The sequence below is a fragment of the Capra hircus genome, chromosome 8 (genome assembly GCF_001704415.2).
Source record: "Capra hircus breed San Clemente chromosome 8, ASM170441v1, whole genome shotgun sequence".
In the NCBI taxonomy this organism is placed as follows: Eukaryota; Metazoa; Chordata; class Mammalia; order Artiodactyla; family Bovidae; genus Capra; species Capra hircus.
The window spans coordinates 70,458,178-70,479,853 of NC_030815.1; the positions used below are offsets into that span (position 1 = coordinate 70,458,178).

Sequence of the window (21,676 nt, forward strand, 5' to 3'; positions counted from 1 at the left end):
TTATAGCAATTGTACAGCATCTGCTAGAAAATTTTGTGATCTTTTGCAAGAATTTCCCAGGATACAGCAGGTGATTATTAATGAAGCCTTTGTAAGTAATAGCCTTATGCTGCTGCTGCTGCTAAGTCGCTTCAATCGTGTCCGACTCTGTGCGACACCACAGACGGCAGCCCATCAGGCTCCACCGTCCCTGGGATTCTCCAGGCAAGAACACTGGAGTGGGTTGCCATTTCCTTCTCCAATGCATGAAAGTGAAAAGTGAAAGTGAAGTCGCTCAGTCGTGTCCGACTCTTAGCGACCCCATGGACTGTAGCCTACCAGGCTCCTCTGTCCATGGGATTTTCCAGGCAAGAGTACTGGAGTGGGGTGCCATTGCCTTTTCCAAACAGCCTTATACATACATACAAGTGTTGTGCTCAGTCATGTCCAACTCTTTGTGACCCCGTGGACTGTAACCCGCCATGCTCCTTTGTCCACGGGATTTTCCAGGCAAAAATACTGGAAAGCGTTGCCATTTCCTTCTTTAGGGGCTCCTCGCAGCCCAGGGATTGAACCTGCATCTCATGAGTCTCCTGCATCGCAGGCAGATTCTTTACTCACTGAGCCACCTGGGAATAGCCTTGTACATCTGAGTAAGGTGGGAGTCCAAGAGGGTTCATACAGAGCTAGACCTATAATCTCAGGCCTTCTCTTTGTAAAACCAGAAAGGGGAAGGGAACAGAGGGTATGAAATGGAGCTACGAACCTCAGGAATCACAGGTAAGGTCTTTTCTTATGCACGTGTCATCTTCATTTTTCCTCCTATTGCAATAATCAGGCAGCAACACAGAGAAGTGATGATTCAGAACTACATTCCAAGGCTCTGAGTCAGGAAGTTAAGACTCCATTTGATGTTATCAGTTAGCTGGGGGTGGTAGCGACCAAATCTAATAAAAACACAAAGGACAGAAGTTTCAAATTTCTTTCAGAAGGATTGTGCTCACTCTAAAGAGTACAGGAACTGGGCAAATTGCTCCTGCCATGTGTTCATGGGAGATAAACTCACAGAATACTGTAGCAGAGAGATGGCCTGTTCAGGTATCTCAGAGAGAGATACGATGTTCATTGCTAGCAGACACAGAGCAGATGGTAGCTCCGAGTGAGTTGATGTTGTTGCTCTGCGGATTCAGAGGATGGGGATGAAAGCATAGGAGTTAGGGATAGACGGGTTGCCTCTCCCATCTCCCTTTGCCTCAGTCCTTTTTCAGTAAACGAGGAAGCTCATCCTTTCCCAGCCTTAGAAAAGGCAAAAATAAATGATGCCTGTGGAAGTGCTTAGAGTTACTTGGAAACAAATGTGACTGTGTTAAAATGAAGTATCATATTGTCTCTGCTTGGGCTTCCCTTGGTGGTTCAGTAGTAAAGAATCTGTCTGCCAGTGCAGGAGACATGTGTTTGATCCCTGGCTCAGGAAGATCCCCTGAGAAGGGAATGGCAATTCACTCCAGTATTCATGCCTGGGAAATCCCATGGACAGAAAAACCTGGCAGGCTAAAGTCCATGGGGTTGCAAAGAGTCAGACACAACTGAGCAACTAAACAACAATTGTCTCTCCCAAGAGACCTAATCCTTGTAAGAGGACAGGAGAAAGTTCTTTGGTTTATCAGCTGTTCCCCTTTAGGGTAAGCTCAGTCTGAAGGTTGGTTCCCATTCTAGGAGATTGAGAACAACCACAGCCTTGGGGGGATATTGTGAATATGCATGAACTCCTAGAATATGTGTCCTGGAAAGGGTCTGAAGACCACTTCCTTCATTGCATAGACACAGAAATGAAGGCCCAGAGAGGTGAATGGACTTCTCTGAGGTCACACGGCTTTTTTCAAATACACGGCTTCAGTTGATGAGCCCAGGGCCCTTTTCACAGACTTTCTCAAAGTGGGGTCCTCTGAGATTGCATGTCAGAATCACCTGACATGTATATGGGGGCACCAGGGAGGTATTGGTGAAGAGAGTTGATTATATAAATGCGCATTCCCTGACCTGAATCACAAGCTTTGGGAGCAAGTACCTGAGAATCTGTATTTTAGGATGAAACAATTCTTTTTTCTTTTTTGGCTGCACTGAGTCTTCATTGCTTCACGCGGGCCTTCTCTAGCTGTGACAAGCAGTGGCTACTCTCTAGCTGCAGTATGCAAGCTTCTCTTTGCGGTGGCTTCTCTTGTTGTGGAGCATGGACCCTAGGCACATGGGCTTCAGTAGTTGTGGTGCATGGGTTTAGTTGCCCCATGGCAGGTGGGATCTTCTTAGACTAGGGATCGAATCTGTGTACCCTGCATTGGCAAGTGGATTCTTAAGGATGTCAAGGATGAGGGAAGTCAAGGACGAGGCGATTCATACACAGCTCTGCTTGATTTCAACAATACCTCGAAGTGTTGCTTCTAAATTGCCTACGTAAAACGGCCACGCTTAAGGAATCATCTCCTAGAGAATATGGAAAGGACACGCGCTATTAGTTGCCACCAAACAATGCCATGTCCTCAATTAGCTACGTTGTATGACAGTCAGTCTCCTGTAGGGCACCATCATCTCCTTGAATGTTCTGAACAATCAAAGCACATTTGGGAAACAAACACAGCTCATGTGGTCCCTTTAAGAGCCTCTCTTTGCCTGGGTTTGGGGATGGGTGTGCTCTCCTTTGCAGGTCACTCCCAGCTTATCTTACTGTCCCCGCCACCTCTCTGAGACATCTGGTTTCATACAAGTGTCTCTGGCCTGAAAGTAGATAGATTCTGATACAGGGCTGAACCCACCCTTCCCTTAATCAACGCAGAGTGACTTGTCAGGTCCATGGGAGATAAATAAAGCTGAGATCGTCCCTGTAGAAGCCTCTTGGGAGGTTAAATAGGGTATGTAAACAAGTGACGGGGTTGCCATCAGCTTCCACGTAATGCCCACAAAGGGCTCTTTGCACAAGGACATCAGCTGGGCTGATGTTCATCTGAACAAGATGAAAACCTCTGAACCCAGCTGGATCCCTGGTTACTCCGTAATGGCTCAAGGTTAGGGAGGATCTGTCTATTGTGTGCTCACACACTGGACTTCTCCCTTCCTGCCTCCCAGTGGGTCCTTACCGGGCTTCAGAGTGCCCAGCTGTATTACTTTCTCCTCTGCCCAGGCAGCAACAGCAAAGATGGAGCCAGATTTCAAGAGAGGCCCCGTCGTAGAGAAGCACTCATTAAATGACAACCTTCATGTCAGCAAAACCCCAGGGTGTAACAAAAGAGAACTGCAGAACTTCTCTTTGATCTGCACCTATTTTTTTAAAAAGGTAGTTTTCAGGTTTGTGGAGAGGCAGAGAGGGTTGTTATTTGAATTTCTCTGAAATCTGCTCTAGAAAACAAAACCAGAGGCTCTAAGGAAGCAGGGGCCTGGTGTTCCCCCAAACTCAACTCAGTGTCTAGCAGCTAAGACAGTGCTCAAAAACGTGTCAGATAATAAGCCACTGTCTGGAGGTGGGACTTCCCTGGTGGCTCAGTGGTGGAGAATCCACCAGCCAATGCAAGAGACACGGGTTCTATCCCTAGGTTGAGAAGATCCCTTGGAGAAGGGAATGGCTACCCACTCTAGGATTTTTGCCTGGAGAATCACATGGACAGAGGAGCCTGGCAGACTACAGTCCATGGGGTCACAAAAGACTCAGATATGGCTGAGCGATCGAACAACAACAATCTGAGGGTGACCACTGGAGACACAGCCACTTCCTGCTAAATGGCATTCATTGACACATGGTGACCGATCACACAGTCCAGGGTACGAGCTGCAGACTTCCAGATTCAGCAGCCCTGCTTCTGTTGGTGTCTTGAGAGTATTTTGATGATCAGGGGCTGATTTGTATTTATCAGACTCCCCAAATTGATGTGTTGGACTGGAATGCCAAGTTACCCAGGAATCACAGTGAGAAACAAATGTGCTGGGGCCTCACGTGTCCTCTTTCGGTGAGCTAATCCTCCTAGAAACCAAAGGGTGACCAGATGGTGACCTAGTGAGCAGACAACCAGAACCAGGGAGACCAAATGAATCAGATTTCTCAGGGCAACAAGATAAGTAACAGGCTTTTACACAACTGCCCAGCCAAAGGCAGACTTCCCTGGTGGCTCAGAGGTAAAGAATCCACCTGCAAACACAGGAGACACGGGTTCGATCCCTGAGTTGGGAAGATCCCCTGGAGAAGGAAATGGTAACCCACTCCAGTATTCTTGCCTGGGAAAACCTATGGACAAAGGAGCCTGGCAGGCTACAGTCCATGGGGATCGCAAAAGAATCGGGCATGACTTGGCAACTAAACAACAATAAAACCAGCTATAGGCACCAAAATATAGTCCTGGATCAGCGCTCACGACTCCAATGTGTCCTGGTTTCTAGGGGGGCTGTCACAGGAGGGGACATTGAGGCTTTGCAGAGGGTGCCTCTTCCCACCTCTCTGCACAGACAGGTGCTGCTGAGGTTTCCATCTCTGACTCTCCTTTCACTTCCAGATTTCAAGACCATTTCTGAACAGCCCATTGTTTTATTCCCCTAGTTTTATTGAAATGTAATTGACACATAGTTCTGTGTGACTGTTAAGCTGGATGCTTAATGACTTGAAGTATGTATGTTGCAAAATGTTACCACAATAAGTTTCGTTAACATCCATCACCTCATACAATTACACAATATTTTTTATTCCTGATGACAGCATTAAGGATCTATATCTCTTACTAACTTTCATATATACTATACAGTGGCGTTAATTGTAGTCATCACATTCCCAGGACTTATTTATCTTGTAACTGGAAGTTTGTACCGTTTGAGTCCATCCAATTCCCCTCTCCCCTCTACCTCCCGGAAACACAAATCTGTTCTCTTTTTCTGAGTTAGGTTTTATTAGAGTCTACGTCTATATGAGATCATGTGGTATTTGTCTTTTTCTGTCTATTTACTTACAGGTGGTGCTAGTGGTAAAGAACTCGCCTGCCTGTCAGATGTAAGAGACCCGGGTTCATTCCCCTGGAGAAGGGAATGGCAACCCACTCCAGTATTCTTGCCTGGAGAATCCCTTTGACAGAGGAGCCTGGTGGGCTATAGTCCACTGGGTCACAAAGACTCAGGTTTGCAAAATGTCAGACATGACCGAGTGACTTAGCACCCACACATGCATTGCATTTACTTAGCAGAATGCCTTCAAGGTCCATTCTTTTTTTTTTTCTTTAATTGGAAAATTGTTACTTTCAATCCATTATCAGTCAGATTTTGGGAACCTGGGCATCCTCCCCTCTCTTTCAGGTGACAGCCCACCTCTGATGTGAGCAGACTTTGGACTTATAACACCCAGAAGGAAGCTAAAGTTCGTCCTTGCCAAAGTGGTGAAGGGTATCGTTCTGTAGCCACCCCTTGCCCCCTCACCAAGTACTGGCATGCATGCTCAGTCGTGTCTGACTCTGCGACTCCATGAATTGTTGCCTACCAGACTTCTCTGTCCAAGGAATTTTCCAGGCAAGAATACTGGAGTGGGTTGCCATTTCCTTCTCCAGGGGATCTTCCCCACCCGGGAAGATAATCTGAGTCTCTTGCATTAGCAGGCGGATTCTTTACCACTGTGCCACCTAGGAAGCCCCCAAGAACTAACTGATAACAGTTATAAATCATATTTCTAGATAGAAGATCAATTTAGGGATTTTTTTGTTTGCTTCACCTTTTCCTCCCTCTACCCTCTCAGTGCCATGGGTACAAAGAGCTTAGATGGATGTAGGTCAAAACCTCTAAAGTCAACTAAGGAGGCCACTGCTACTGAGAAATTCACTAGCATGGACTGTCTGATCTGCCTGAGGAGTCTCTGGTTTCTTTTGGGAACAGAAATCTTCCCTCTGTGAGATCCAGCACATGGCAATAGAGAAACAACCACCCAGAAGTCACAGGGAGCAGAAGACCATGGAATCAGAAGGAAGTGATGATCAGAGAGCACCCAAGACAGTGGTCAGTGCTTCCAGGCACTGGATGTTTGTTGACTGACTGTCTGAAGGACTGAATGACTACTTGAATAACCCAACCTCCTCGTTACACAGAGGAGGAAACTGAAGCCACAGCGGATGTTGATTTGCTGAGTCACATAGCATAGCAATGGCACCTGGGACTGGCTTGTAGGGGACCTGAGTCTCAGCTCTGTGCTCGTGTTATCACAATGATGGCAACCAGAAAAATTAAGGAGAGCTGGGGTGGAGTGAAGGAAATAAGGAATCATAAAAGAGTAAAATGACTTAAAATACAGGCATACCTTGCTTTATTGCACTTTGCTTTATCAGGCTTTGCAGATATTGCGTTTTTTTTTTTTTTTTTTTTTTTAATGAATTGAAGGTTTGTGGCCACCCTGCAAAGTCAGATGATGGTTTGCAGTTTAGACATAATGTTATGTGTGTGAGCTCATCATGTCCAACTCTTTGCAGCTCCATAGATTGTAGCTTGTCAGGCTCCTCTGACCACGGAATCCTCCAGGTGAGAATACTGGAGTGGGTTGCCATTTCCTACTCCAGGGGATCTTCCCAACCCAGGGATCCCCTTCATAGTTAATAGACTACAGTGTAGCATGAACATAACTTTTAAAAATTAAAAAAAATTATATTGGAGTATAGTTGATTTACAGTGTTATATTAGTTTCAGGTGTATAGCAAAGCAAATCAGTTAGGAATATACATGTATCCAGTTTTTTTAGATTCTCTTCCCAAGCAGGCCATTACAGAGTGTTGAGTAGACTTCCTGAAACATGCCTGGTCTAAACTGAGATGTGCTGTGAGTATGAAATATACACTGATTTCAAGGACAATATGAGAAAAGGGTAAAGTGAGCTTGTGGCACAGTGTTAAACAATCTCCCTGCCAATGCAGAAGATGTGGGAGACCTGGGTTCTATCGCTGGGTCAGGAAGATCCCCTGGAGTAGGAAATGGCAACCTACTCCAGTATTTTTGCCTGGAAAATCTCATGGACAGAGGAGCCTGGTGGGCTATAGCAGACATGACTGAGCAACTGAGCATGCATGCTTGAAAAAAGAATATAAAATATCTCATCATAAATATATTGAATAAATTGGAATAAACAACATATATTATTAACATTCATTTCTCTGTTTCTTTTACTATTTTTAATGTGGCAACCAGAAAATTTTAAATTACATTCATGGCACTGTATTTCTATTGGGCAGTGCTGGTCGAGTCTGCTTCAAAGCATTTAAAGACCATCTCAAATACAGAGTGCAATGCTCATAAAATTAAAACGGGCATTGAGTGTATGGAAGCGGTTGTGTTCTCCAGCCATTATTTTCAATCACCTTTTAAGTAAAGAAACATAGAGGTGGTGACATGGAAAATTGTGATGGAAATAGCAAGGTAGCCTGCTTCCTGCTTATTAATCAGAGAAATTGACCCTGAAAGACAATAATGATACAGTCAGTGTTGGTTCAGGCTTTACGCCTCTCATAGGACATCTTGACTTTCTTAACATCCTCAGAAGCTGTTGGGGGCATTTGATGCCCCCAGGGAGAAGGAATAAAGAGTAGGGAGGCAGTATGGAGTTACTGGAAGACCTGGCTAGCTCAGTGCAGCCTCATATAAGTCACCAAGCCTCTAGGTTTCACCCTCAGTGCAGTCTTTGTGCTATACCACAGTGCTGTCTCTGGAGCCCCCATCCTCAGCCTTAGAACCCGGAAGGGCTTGAGCACAGACTGGAGATCTGTATGCCTCCATTTCCTGTTTATTAGACGGAGACTACGACAGTGCTTTCTTACAGACTGATAGAGACTCAACAAGAGAATGCATGCCTAGTAAATGCCTCCAAAATGTTAAAAATAAATAAAAACTTATGAACTGAAAAGGATCTTAAAGGCCACTCAGTCCAACTCCCACCCAAACTCACGAGTGCCCATGCATTTCCCCTCAAATCTGGTCTCCCTTTGTTCACTGCCAATGGTGGGAATCCTATCATCTCATAGCGCAGACCTTGTTTGTTTGTCTTTAAATTATATTTTATTGTGATGAAGTAGCATACTGTTACCATTTTAATCATTTTGAAGTGTACAGTTCTGTGGCATTGAGTACATTTCCTTGTTGTTATATGAACTTCCCACCATCCAGCTCCAAAACTTTTTCATTATGTGAAAGAAACTGTACCTATTAAACAATAACTCCTTATTCTTTTGTCCCCCCAGACTCTGGTAACCATCGTTGTTTCTGTCTCTATGAGCTTGACTATGTTAGGCATCTCAAGTAGATGGAACCCTGTAGCATTTGTTCTTTTGTGTCTGGCTTATTTCACTTAGCGTAATGTCTTCAAAAGCAGAGACATTACTTTGCCGACTAAGATCCATCTAGTCAAGGCTATGGTTTTCCCAGTGGTCATGTATGGATGTGAGTTGGACTGTGAAGAAGGCTGAGCGCTGAAGAATTGATGCTTTTGAACTGTGGTGTTGGAGAAGACTCTTGAGAGTCCCTTGGACTGCAAGGAGATCCAACCAGTCCATTCTGAAGGAGATCAGCCCTGGGATTTCTTTGGAAGGAATGATGCTGAGGCTGAAACTCCAGTACTTTGGCCACCTCATGTGAAGAGTTGACCCATTGGAAAAGACTCTGATGCTGGGAGGGATTGGGGGCAGGAGGAGAAGGGGATGACAGAGGATGAGATGGCTAGATGGCATCACTGCCTCGATGGACGGAAGTCTGAGTGAACTCCGGGAGTTGGTGATGGACAGGGACGCCCGGCGTGCTGCGATTCATGGGGTCGCAGAGTCGGACACGACTGAGCGACTGAACTGAACTGAACTGAATGTCTTTAAGAGTCTTCTATGCTGTAGCATGTGTCAGAGTTTCTTTCCTTTTTAAAGCTGTATAATATTCCATGGTATGTGCATACCACATTTTGTTTATCCATTCATCTGTTGATGGACACTCAAGATTTTTTTTTAGACTGTTTTGATGTGGATCATTTTTAAAGACTTTATTGAATTTGTTACAGAATTGCTTTTGTTTTATGTTTTAGTTTTTTGGCCGTGAAGCATGTGGGATCCTAACTCCCTGACAACCTTCACCCCCTGTATTGGAAGGGGGAGTCTTAATCACTGGACTTCGATGGAACTCCTGACCCTCAGGTTTTGAATGTCTCTAACTATCAGTTCTGCCACCAAGTAAGCTCAGTCGTGCCTTCCTGTGACTTAAACCCATCTACCCAGGTCTGCCCTTGAGCGAGAGCATCAGCTGGGTCCCTGCCCACAAAAATCCCTGGATGTGAACCACCACCTCCTCAAAGACTGAGCAGTGTTTCCTAATTTCCAGACTTTCTGCCATTGTGGTTTAAGTCTTCAGATCCACAAGTTCTTTGGACTGCAAGGAGATCAAACCAGTCAATCCTAAAGGAAATCAACCCTGAAGGACTGCCAATGGAAGGATTGTTGCTGAAGTTGGAGCTTCAATACTTTAGCCACCTGATGCAAAGAGCCGACTCATTGGAAAAGACCCTGATGCTGAGAAAGATTGAAGGCAAAAGGAGAAGGGAGCAACAGAGGATGAGATGGTTAGATAGCATCACCAACTCAATGGACATGAATTTGAGCAAACTCTGGGAGATGGTAAGGACAGAGAATCCTGGCATGCTGCAGTCCGGGTGGTCACAGAGAGCTGGACATGGCTTAGTTACTGAACAACAACACTGATATAGAGGGGCTTCCCCCGTGGCACAGTGGTAAAGAATCTGCCTGCCAATGAAGGAGATGCAAGAGACATGGTTTCGATCCCTGGGTCAGGAAGACCCCCTGAGTAGGAAACGGCAAGCCACTCCAGTATTCTTGCGTGGGAAATCTCATGGACAGAGGAGCCTGGAGGGCTACAGTCCATAGGGTCACAAAGAGTCGGACATGACTTAGTGACTGAGCATGCATACATGAAACTTCCTGATCTCGTGTTCAAAATGAATCACCCTAAACACATACATGTAGGAAGCTTCTTGTAATCAGAAGGAATGACCGTAACCTGAACTGACTTATACTCTACTCCAGGATTAACTTCCCTTTCCTTGACCCTTTACTCACACAGCTGAAGAATGCGTTGCCTTTTCTTGGCAGCCTTATTTCACCAATTCATTTATTGAACAAGTTTTATTGGTTGCCTTGTAAAGGTGAGGCAATTCAGTTAGTAGTTTAGAGCTTGAACTCGGAGGCCAGATTTCCTAGGTCAGAATCCGAGATCCATCCTTTACAATGAGTCATTGGACTTCAACTTCTCAGGGCCTTGCTTCCTTATCTATAAAATAATATTAACAGAATCGGCCTCACTGAGTGGTTGTGAGGGTTACATGAATTAGTGCCCAAACATGAGAAGTGTGCCTGGCACTCAATAAATGTGCTATTTCTCTGCACAGGGCACTGTGCCGGGTGCTGGGGGTAAGCAGTCAGCCAGGCAGACCAGCTCTGGACTCTTTGTGGTTCCCAGTCTAACAAAATGGTCAGACAAGCTAACCATTACATGACAACCAGAATTTATTCATGGTTTGTTAAAGATATGTTTTTAAGTAGAAAAACACCTACTACACTACAGGGTATGAAGTCTTATGAAAAGATCGCAGGGTGAGGTGGGGGCACAGCAGGGGGGCACCTAACTCACCCCCACTGATTCACTTACTCACTAAGAATAAATTCTTATTTGTGCAGCCTCTATGAAGAACTTATGGAGATTCCTCAGAAAACTAAAAACAGTGTTGCCATATGATTCAGGAATCCCATATATTCTGGGCATATATTCTGAAAAAACCATAATTTGAAAAGATATATGCACCCCAATGTTCATTGCAGTACTATTTACAATAGCCAGGATATAGAAGCAACCTAAATGTCCATCAACAGACGAATGGATAAACAAGATGTGATATATATATATATATATACAATATATACATATTTTATATATATACACACACAAAATGAAATACTAGTCAGTTATAAAAAGAAAATGAAGTAATGCCATTTGCAGCAACATCAATGGGTCTACAGAAAATCATACTAAATGAAGTAAGTCAGAAAGAGAAAGACAAATACCATGGGATATCACTTATACGTGTAATCTAAAATACACCACCAATGAGCTTACCTATTAAACAAAAACAGACTCACAGAGAGAACAGACTTGTGGCTGCCAAGAGGGAGGGGTTGTGGGGGAAGGATGGATTGGGAGTTTGGAGTTAGCAGCACAAGCTATTATATATATGTACATCTGAATCACTTGGTTGTATACCAGAAACTAACACAACATTGTAAGTCAACTATATATCAATAAAATAAATATTTTTTAAAAAGCAAAAACTATACTTATTGAGTTCCTGCTAGTATTAGGTATGATTGCTGATTCTGGGAAGTATCTATGAACCAAACAGAAATCTCTCTCCTGGGAAGCTTACATTCTACTGATAGGAGACAGACAACATAAATGCAACTATAAATAATAATAATTAGTCTGCACATGAATAAATAATAAACACAACTCTACTGTCTATTGGAGGCAGAGCAGGATGATTCTTGATAAATTGTACATCCTACATGATTGACAATTAGGACTTTGGGATGACTCCAGAGCTTTTAGCTTGAGAACTAGAAGCAAAGCTGTGAGGTCAGGATGCTTCCCTGAGGAAATGGCATCTAACTCGGGACTGGAAGGACAAACAGCCACCATCCAAGTGAAGAGAGGCAGGAAAAAATCCAGGCAGCTGTAGCTTGTCCTCAGCAGACAGGCAACTCCAGTATCATGTAAAGTCATATCAGTCCAAGAGGACTCCATCCTGCCTTGTATGTCCACAAGGCTCAGGATTTAAGGGTACAATTTTATGTTTTTACAGATTTAAAACACAACCTTGACTTTCAGCCTTCCAAGGAGCTACTCCTCCCAGTATTGTGTCTTCTAAGGGGTTGATAAGTTTGCAGTCCATGACTTTTTCCAGTAGTTGATAAAAAAAAATAGTTGAACCGAACTTGGTCAAGGACAGCGTACATGTCACACCTTTCTTGCTTATATTAGCCCTATTAATCAACCTCCTTGGGTAGGACAGCTTACAAATCAATCCAACCATAAGATAATGTTACATGGCCTGCATTTCTCCATCTAACTCTACAATAACAGCCCTAAGGGTCAAATGAGATAAGATATGAGAAAGTGCTTAAAAGTTCTCTACAACTGCTAAGTGGTTCTATGAATGGTAACTATCATTGGCCGGAAAAAAAAAAGAGGGGTGGGGAGCGGGGAAAGAAAGAAAGGGAGGGGAGGGAAGGAGAGAGGAAGGAAGGATGGAGGGAAAGAAGGAAGGGAGAATGAAAGGAAGAAATAAAGAAAACTCTCCGGAGTTCAACAAGCTGCCATTGCTTAGCATGACTTGGACACCAAACTTCTGGGAATGGAGAAACATGGAGATTAAATGAGCACACTGCTGCCACAGCCCAGGTGATTAAATGACAGAGCAGCCTCTCTGTATGTCCCTCTGGATAAACGTGCAACATTGTAAAAAACCTCACACCTGAGTAAGTGCACAGCCTTTTAAAAGAAACATGCTTTACTCACGCCAAACTGATGCGTTTTGAGAGAAGGCTATAGCTCTTGAAGTGACTTTTGTGAACATGACGCAAATGGTGAGAATCTGAATTGGTCCTTTTTATGATTTTATGGGGGGTCCCTCATGGCTCAGTGGTAAAGAATCTGTCTGCAATGCAGGGGACGCAGGATGCATGGGTTCAATCCTTGGGTCAGGAAAATTCCCCAGAAGGAGGAAATGGTAACCCACTCCAGTATTCTTGCCTGGGAAATCTCATGGACAGAGGAGCCTGGTGGGCTATAGTTCATAGGGTTGCAAAGAGTTGGACACAAATTGAGTGACTGAACAAGCAAGTAAGCAATTATCATATGGAAAAGTCTGTTAAATCAGGGGTCTCCTATCTCTAGAATCCAATGCCTGATGATCTGAGGTGGAACTGATGTAATAATCATAGAAATAAAGTGCACAACATATGTAATGTGCTGAATCATCCCCAAACTACCCTCCACCCTGTCCCAAGCCCGTGGAAAAGTTGTTTTCCATGAAACCGGTCCCTGGTGCCAAAAATGTTGGGGACTGCTGTTAAATGTAGCAAGTCGTGTTCATGTCCTCATTAAATATATTCGCATGTATCAAAAACATTTTGATAAAAATGTTATAGACCTGCATTTTTTGAAAAAAAAAAAAAAAAAAGAGAGAGAGAACACTTAAAAAGCAAAATTAATCTTCACCTCCTGCACTGCAGGCAAATTCTTAACCACTGAGCCATCAGTGAAAGTGAAAGTGAAGTCGCTCAGTCATGTCTGACTCTTTGCGACCCCATGGACCGTAGCCTATCAGGCTCCTCCGTCCCTGGGATTTTGCCAGGCAAGAGTGCTGGAGTGGATTGCCATTTCCTTCTCCAGGGGATCTTCCTGACCCAGGGACTGAACCTTCATCTCCTGCACTGCAGGCAGATTCTTAACCACTGAGCCATCAGAGAAACCCCCAAATATATTTATAAATATATAATATATATATATACACACACACATATATATACATATAAAGCATGCTTTATATTTCTTTTTTAATCCTACAACATAGGAATTAATGTGTCCATTTTACAATTGAGAAACTAGACCCAGAGATGCTAAGTAATTTTTCCAAGGACACACAGCTAGGTAGTAAGTGATATGTCAGGACTTCTGAGTTCAAAGTTCACCTTTTCTGCTATGCTCTGTTTCCTCCTCGACTGAGTAAACACAAGCCAGTTACTCCCCTGTTATGTGCGGGAATCTGTGCTAGGTTCTGGGTCTATAAAGGAGCATAAACCAGAGACTCTGCTTTCCAGGAACTAGGACCTAGGACCTAGATGGGGGACTAAGGTGTGTACTGAAACAAACTACAGTACAAGGAAGTAAGTGATCAATGTCCTGTAGGTGAGGTAGCACACACTCCTAGAGAAGTTCAGTGAAGAGAGCTGTGTAGGGGCTGTCAGGTTCAGGGGAGGCTTCCTGGAAGAGGTGCTTTTCGTTAATTCATTTGCATTTATTCAGTCAGAGCCTACTTTGCGCCAGGCATGGTGTTAGGCACGGAGGATAGAGCTGTGAAGATGTGATATCCAGTGTCTGTTTCCTTGAAACTTCCAGTGTGTGTGTGTGTGTGTGTGTGTGTGTGGTGTGTGTGTGAGATAGAAAGAGAGAGCAAGAAACAGAATAATCAAATAAGATAATTTAAGAAAGTAATCAGTGCTATACATTTTAAAAAAATGATCATGAGGCTTCTGGGTGGTCTAGTGGGTAAAGAATCTGCCTGCCAGTGAGGGAACGCTGATTCTATCCCTGGTCTGGGAAGATCACACATGCCGCTAGACCACCAAGCCCACGTGCCACAACTGCCGAGACTGGGCTCTAGAGCCCATGCACTGCAATGAAGAGTAGCCCCCACTCACTGGAACCAGAGAAAACCTGAGCAAAAGCAAAGACGACCCAGGGAAGCCAAAACAAAAACAAATAAAAAAGAATCAACATTTTAAAAATGAGATTGTGGGACAGGTTTACATTGTTCTTTCTGAGGAAATGACCTTAGAGTTGAAATTGAAAGACCAGAATCTGTCCATGGCAAGAACAGGCCCTGGAAGTTCCAGATATGGGAATATCAGCTCCTAAAGAGCTCCTCCTGGAGAAGGCAATGGCACCCCACTCCAGTACTCTTGCCTGGAAAATCCCATGGACAGAGGAGCCTGGTATGCTGCAGTCCATGGGGTCGATAAGAATCGGACACGACTGAGCGACTTCACTTTCACTTTTTACTTTCATGCATTGGAGAAGGAAAAGGCAGCCCACCCCAGTGTTCTTGCCTGGAGAATCCCGGGGATGGGGGAGCCTGGTGGGCCATCGTCTATGGGGTCGCACAGAGTCGGACACGACTGAAGGGACTTAGCAGCAAAGAGCTCCTCCGCTATGCTCAGCCATCTGGAAATATGACATCTATGCTTCCTGGAGGATCATGAACACCAAATCCTTTACCTTTCCCAAAAATTTTTAAAAATTATTTACTTAATTTTTGGCTGTGCTGGGTCTTCGTTGTGGTGTGGGCTTTTCTAGAGTTGCAGAGAGCAGGGCCTACTCTCCAGCTGTGGTGCCTGGGCTTCTCAAGGCAGTGGATTCTCTTATTACAGAGCAAGGGCTCTGAAGCGCCAGGTTCAGCAGTTGCAGGGCATGGGCTCAGACGTTGTGGACCCTGGGCTCTAGAGCACAGTAGTGTACAGGCTTTGTGGCTCCACGTGGGATCTTCCTGGACCAGGGATCGAGCCTGTGTTTCCTGCGTTGGCATGCAGATTCTTTACCACTGAACCACCTTGGAAGCCCAACAAATTCTTAATGATGGTAGGGCTCAGTTTGAAACTGCCCTGTGGAATCTGGCAAATAAGGCCGTGTGCTAATGTGCTGTGTCATGTCAACATGACTAGAGAGGAGCATTGATAACTATTGATTTTTACCGAACAGGCATCTCAGATAAGACTAATGACAGCAATAAAGGAGTCTTATCAGCTTCCAGGGTTATTTCAAAAGCAGGTGAACGAAAAAGTACTGAATCAAACACCTCGGTTTTTACCCCAGTTCTGCCACTATCCACTCCTGTGTCCGTGGACAAGTTATTTTACCTGTTAGATTTCTTTGGTCACTTGTGGGTTGGGTTTATGTTGTTGTTTAGTCACTAAGTTCTGTCCAACTCTTTTGCAACCCCATGGGTTTATAGGCTTTGTCATATTGCAGGTCTCTTCTGCTTCTCAAGCTTTGCAAATCCACACTTCCAAGAAAAGTGTAGCACCTTCCTTTAGCATTTGTGACATGTGCTTTGGAAGAAAAGCAAATGTCCTCTTTTTCTCTCTTCTCCACCAACTTTCTGTGTTCAGAGCTTTGGGAGCTATAGTACAACATAGTTTAACTTCTTGGAGATCACAGATGCATGCAGAATTTTAATGTTATTTTATAGGAATATGGACTTCCTTCAAAGGAAACGCGTATTCCTGCAATAAATATTGATTGTTCACTCAATTTACATCCTCAAGGAACTTAAGACCATATAACTGTAAGAATAAATGGAAGGTTGGGAGAGTCATGAAGGAGGCATGAAAGAGTGGTGGGGTTCAGCTCACTTCTGAGGGTCAGAGAAGGCTTCCTGGAAGGGGAAGCATCTGAACTGAGAAGTGAGCACCTTTGACAGGTAGAGACCTGAAGAGCCCTCCCTTTGGAGGGTGTAGGACCACGGGTTTAGGGAGGATGTTCATGGATGGGTACTTCCGAAAGTATTCCTGCCTGGAGAATTCCATGGACAGAGGAGACTGGCAGGCTACAGTCCATGGGTCACAAAGGATTGGACACGACTGAGTGACAAACACTTTCTTTTTTCAGGGATGGAAAAGCAAGGTCTGGCTAGACGTACAGTGACCATATCCTAGTTTCTCCAAAGCTACCTTTTTCTGTCCTGGTGGAATTCTCACAGATGCCCCTTGTCACTCAAAAAGTATCCCAGTTTGGATGATAAATTACATAGTCACCATAGCTGTAAGTGACATTCTCTCAGAGGCCTGATCTTCCCCTGGCTGAAAGGATCCAAAAGAAGAAGAGTCAGGAATGACTGAACTTGAAGATCTGTCACCTGGTAAAACAGAAGTAAAATGTACAGGAAAAAGTAGCATTAGAAGGAGTTGCCAAGTAGGAGGAAAGATTATGAATTCAATTTTAGATCTGAAAGATTCAGCTGGAGAGCAATCAGCACCTCATTGGGTCCAGCTCCTCCTCAAAGGATTGGGGGCGAAGAATCTGAGTCAGGACTGGAACCCAGGTATCTCCCACCTCGGTCTGTAGCTCTAGTCTCTCCACCTCCCTGTCCTGAGCTCAGTAGTGCCCCTCCAACATGCATGTCTGCTGAGAACCTGTGGTCTTATTTAGAAATATCTTTGTAAATACAATCAAATCATCTGATGTAGCATGGGCCCCTAATCCAATATGGCTGGTGTTCTAACAAGAAGAGAGAAATGGGGATTTCCCCAGTGTCCAGTGGTTAAGAATCTGCCTTCCAATGCAGGGGATGCAAACTCTATCCCTGGTTGGGGAACTAAGATCCCACATGCTGCAGAGCAACTAAGCCCATGTGCCACAACTACTGAGCCGCACACCGTAACTAGAGAATCTCTGTCCTGCAATGAAACATTTTGCATGATGCAGCAAAGATCCCTTATGCTGCAACTAAGATCTGATGCAGCCAAATAAATAAATTAAACAAGTAAATACAGAAAAAAGGGAGAAGGAAATGTGCGTGTGGACATGGAGACAAATAGGGATGGGACAACGGATGAAGATGTCGAGGATTGCCAGGGAGCCACAGGAAGCCGGGAACAGGCCCGGAAGGGTACTTCCTTAGACTCTTTGGAAGGAGCGTGGCCCTGCCAGTGCCTTGACCTTGGACTTCTAGCCTCTGAAGCTGTGAGACAGTATGATGCTGTTGTTTCAAGCTGCCCATTTAGGTTGCTTTGTGATGATGGCCCTAGGACCTTGCTCCATTGTCTGAGCTTCAGGTGGAGCTAGGTGTACTTAAAACTCAACATTCAAAAAACTAAGATCATGGCATCCAGTCCCATCACTTCATGGCAAATAGATGGGGAACAATGGAAACGGTGACAGACTTTATTTTCTTGGGCCCCCAAATCACTGCAGATGGTGACTGCAGCCATGAAATTAAAAGACGCTTGCTCCTTGACTATGACTAACCTAGACAGCATATTAAAAAGCAGAGACATTACTTTACCGACAAAGGTCCATATAGTCAAAGCTATGGTTTTCCCAGTAGTCATGTATGGATGTGAGAGTTGGACCATAGAGAAAGCTGAGCACTTAAGAATTGATGCTTTAGAACTGTGATGCTGGAGAAGATTCTTGAGGGTCCCTTGGACTGCAAGGAGATCAAACCAGTCAATCCTAAAGGAAATCAGTCCTGAATATTAATTGGAAGGACTGATGCTGAAGCTGAAGCTCCAGTACTTTGGTCACTTGATGTGAAGAACTGACTCATTGGAAAAGACCCATCAGCAACTCAATGGACATGAGTTTGAGCAAGCTCCAGGAATTGGTAATGGACAGGGAAGCCTGGCATATTGCAGTCCATAGGGTTGCAAAGAGTTGGACACTACTGAGAGACTGAACTGACTGAGGTATCTGGGAGGCACAAAAAAATATGGGGCTGGAGTGCAGAGAAATGGTCAGAATTGAAAACCCAGCCAGGGTTGGGAATAGGAAAATGGAAATTGAAGCGAGGACCAAAGCGAAGATAAGGGGCACTGAGGACATCCTATGGGGAGGAAGGAGAGGTGGAGAAGGAGGCAGAGAGCATTGTTAGAGGGGCAGGAAGAAAGCGGAAGTAAGGGAGGAATTCCAGGGGAGGCCAGATCGAGGTTTGTGCTGGGAGAGACGGGCTGATCTGGAAGTGTGGTCATGGGTGACCTTTTCAAGAGCTTCTTTAGAAAGGTGCAAGAGATAGAAACCACAGGAAGTCTTCAGGAGTCTAGTGAAGGAGGGGTAGCCGAGGCGATCATTCTTTTTGGGACTTCAGGATAGAGGAGTAAAATAGGGCAATAGTTTAAGGTGTGGAGCCAGAAAGAGGGATTTTGTTAGGCTGCAAAGGACTCAGTATATTTGCGGGAAAAGGCTGAGGAGAGGGAAAGATTACAGGTGCAACCTCTCTCGATGGGTGGCCATGCAGGGCTCAAGATCACCATGCAAACACACTGTTCTGGCACACCCTACCCAAAACTGAGCCAATACTTTGCTTCCACTGGGGCCTCAGGGCTCTTCTGCCCCCTGCTCCCCCTTCCACCCTGGGGCCTTGAGACATCCACTAGGTGATGGGGCTCTTGAGTGAGAGTGGAAATGACCACAGTGCAGAGACCATGACGTGAGGAGGTGGCAACTGGCATCATTGAGCCTCATCCATGAAAGTGCAAGGGGCAGCTGCTAGGGAGGGTGGCACAGGCATCCATAGGATGGGGAGTCTGTCGATCCCACCATTATCACAGCAAGGGGTTCCAGCCTTATCACAAGGGGCTTAAGCAGCAGGGTCTGCGATAAACTGGTAGGCTCCTGGGAGATTGCTATTGTTCAGTCACTCAAGTCGTGTCCAACCTGTGACCCCATGGACTGCAGCATACCAGGCTTCTCTCTCCTTCACTGTCCAGTGGAGCTGGGCAACACTCTTGTCTTAATTCCCTGATTAAACTGCTAGCTCTGACCCTTTCTTGTCACCATCCTTTATAAAAGGAAGACCAGTAAACTGAGGCAGCTCTGTGTCTTCTGTGCCTGGAGGCTTGCCCTCACCCCTTTCTTATTTGGTGGGAGGGCTCCAGAACAAGACTAGCTTTTTGTCTCCATTTCCTCTTCGGTCTCAAGAGGAGACACACCCCTAAGGATGAATCGCAGATAGAGCTTTTAGGACAGTCCTTGCTTCCTCAGCAAGGACAGTGATGTCCTTGGGAAAGCAAGGGCTTCTGGGATTACAGGTGTGTAAATGAGTGAGGGATCCTGCATGTCTAGTGGCCCTCTCAGCCGTCCCAACATAAACCTTTGACTTAAAAATAATGAAAATGTGGAGGAGTGCACATTGCAAAACAAAAAAAAGCAAAATGCACAGCCACACCAGGTACCCAGCACACTATGCTCTAGGAGACATCACACCATGCAGTTTCTCCATGCACCCCTCCCCTGCCACCCGCCCCTGGTAGAGGAATTCGCCACCCGCCCCTGGTAGAGGAATTCTAGAGCCCCAGGGGAGGACACTGCATTGACTAAATTCTGGGCAAAGTGTTAATATATATGTGTGTTGCATGAGTGGGTAGACAGATGACAAGACTTGAGTAATTATTGTGAGAAAAGCAAGATTTTGGAGAAAGCCTGAATGTCTTCCCTGTATAGCATTAACTCCTTTCTGTCTTCCTTCTTCCAAACACTCTCAAATTATGTATAATTCATTATAGGCCTTTATTGTATTTTTTGTTTCTGTATTTCATTCACTGTGTGTCAATTCTAAAGGAAATCAACACTGAATATTCACTGGAAGGACTGATGGTGAAGTTGAAGCTCTAATACTTTGACCACCTGATGTGAAGAGCCAACTCACTGGAAAAGACTCTGATGCTGGGAAAGATTGAGGGCAGGAGGAGAAGGGGATGACAGAGGATGAGATGGTTGGATGACATCACCAACTCAGTGGACATGAGTCTGAGCAAACTCTGGGAGAGTGAAGGACATGGAAGCCTGGTGTGCTGCAGTCCATGGGGTCACAAAGAGTCAGCCATGACTTAGCCACTGAATAAACAATAACATGTTAATCAGCAATGGTCATCATCAGCAGGTGTGGAAGCAAGCCAACCAAAAGGGCCAGAGTCACACAACTGGTCAGAGGTGGAACCCAAGCTTCAACATGTCTGTGATTCCAACTCAAGTGCTATCCCTTTATATTCTCTGTAGCTTCCTGCTTCTAAGTGGACTCCCAGTTGGGTGAAGGCAGCTGGGAACCAAAGACATCTTCAGAACTTCAACATTCAGGAACTTCACCTAAGATTCAGCTGGAACCAGCAAGTCATCCGAGTCTCCTGGTTCACCCCACAGGGCAGGGTCACTGCTCTGTCCCTGCATCCTTGTGATGTTCCCTTCTTGTTGGCAGTGGGGCCAGAGCATTGGGCCATGGTGTCTGGGGATGTCACCCGTCTCCCAGCAGGCCTTCCACAGAGGTCGAGCACCAGGGCTGGCCACTGTATTCTGACATCCAGAGATACCTCCCTCTTTATGATGCCGATTTGTTACTGTACAGAATATTGCTGAATGGGAAACCTAGGCGGGGTCTCCAGAGATGACTCTCAAACTCACGACTTGTAATTGGCTTCCTAAGGGAAGCCCCACCGAATCCTCAAAGGCATAGGAGGCCACCTATGGAAGCTATGTTGCTGCCACCTTCCCTGCTGCCACTCCTACCGCCAAAACTGCCTTTCAACATCCATGAACTTGGGGTCCAGACACTGTGATGCTCTTGTAATAGGCAAGCCACTGCCCACCCCAACTGCTCCTGACCCAAGGGTCTAGGGTTTCGCTAGGCCGCATACAACAGCAAAACAGCAGGATGGTGGTCTCTATCTGCCTTCCACCTCCCAGAACTCTCTAGTTCAGCTGTCAGAATTTAAGTCATATCTAGACTCCGACTGGTGTTGGAGAAGACTCTTGAGAGTCCCTTGGACTGCAAGGAGATCCAACCAGTCCATTCTGAAGGAGATCAGTCCAGGGTGTTCATAGGAAGGACTGATGCTAAAGCTGAAACTCCAACACTTTGGCCACTCATGTGAAGAGCTGACTCACTGGAAAAGATCCTGATGCTGGGGGGGATTGGGGTCAGGAGGAGAAGGGGACGACAGAGGATGAGATAGCTGGATGGCATCATTGACTCAATGGACATGAGTTTGAGTGAACTTCAGGAGTTGGTGATGGATAGGGAGGCCTGGAGTGCTGCAATTCACGGGGTCGCAAAGAGTCGGACACGACTGAGTGACTGAACTGAACTGAACTGAGACTCTTGACT

At 45.2% G+C, this 21,676-nt stretch overlaps 1 long non-coding RNA gene across 2 annotated transcripts in view; it reads right to left on the reverse strand.

The window, feature by feature from the left end:
• LOC102178073 overlaps positions 1–21,676 on the reverse strand; it is a 52,246-nt gene that overhangs the window by 26,126 nt on the left and 4,444 nt on the right. For both annotated transcript variants that reach the window (XR_001918466.1, XR_001918467.1), the window contains exon 2: positions 746–926. This is a non-coding gene — a long non-coding RNA (uncharacterized LOC102178073). The remainder of the gene's footprint in view (positions 1–745; positions 927–21,676) is intronic.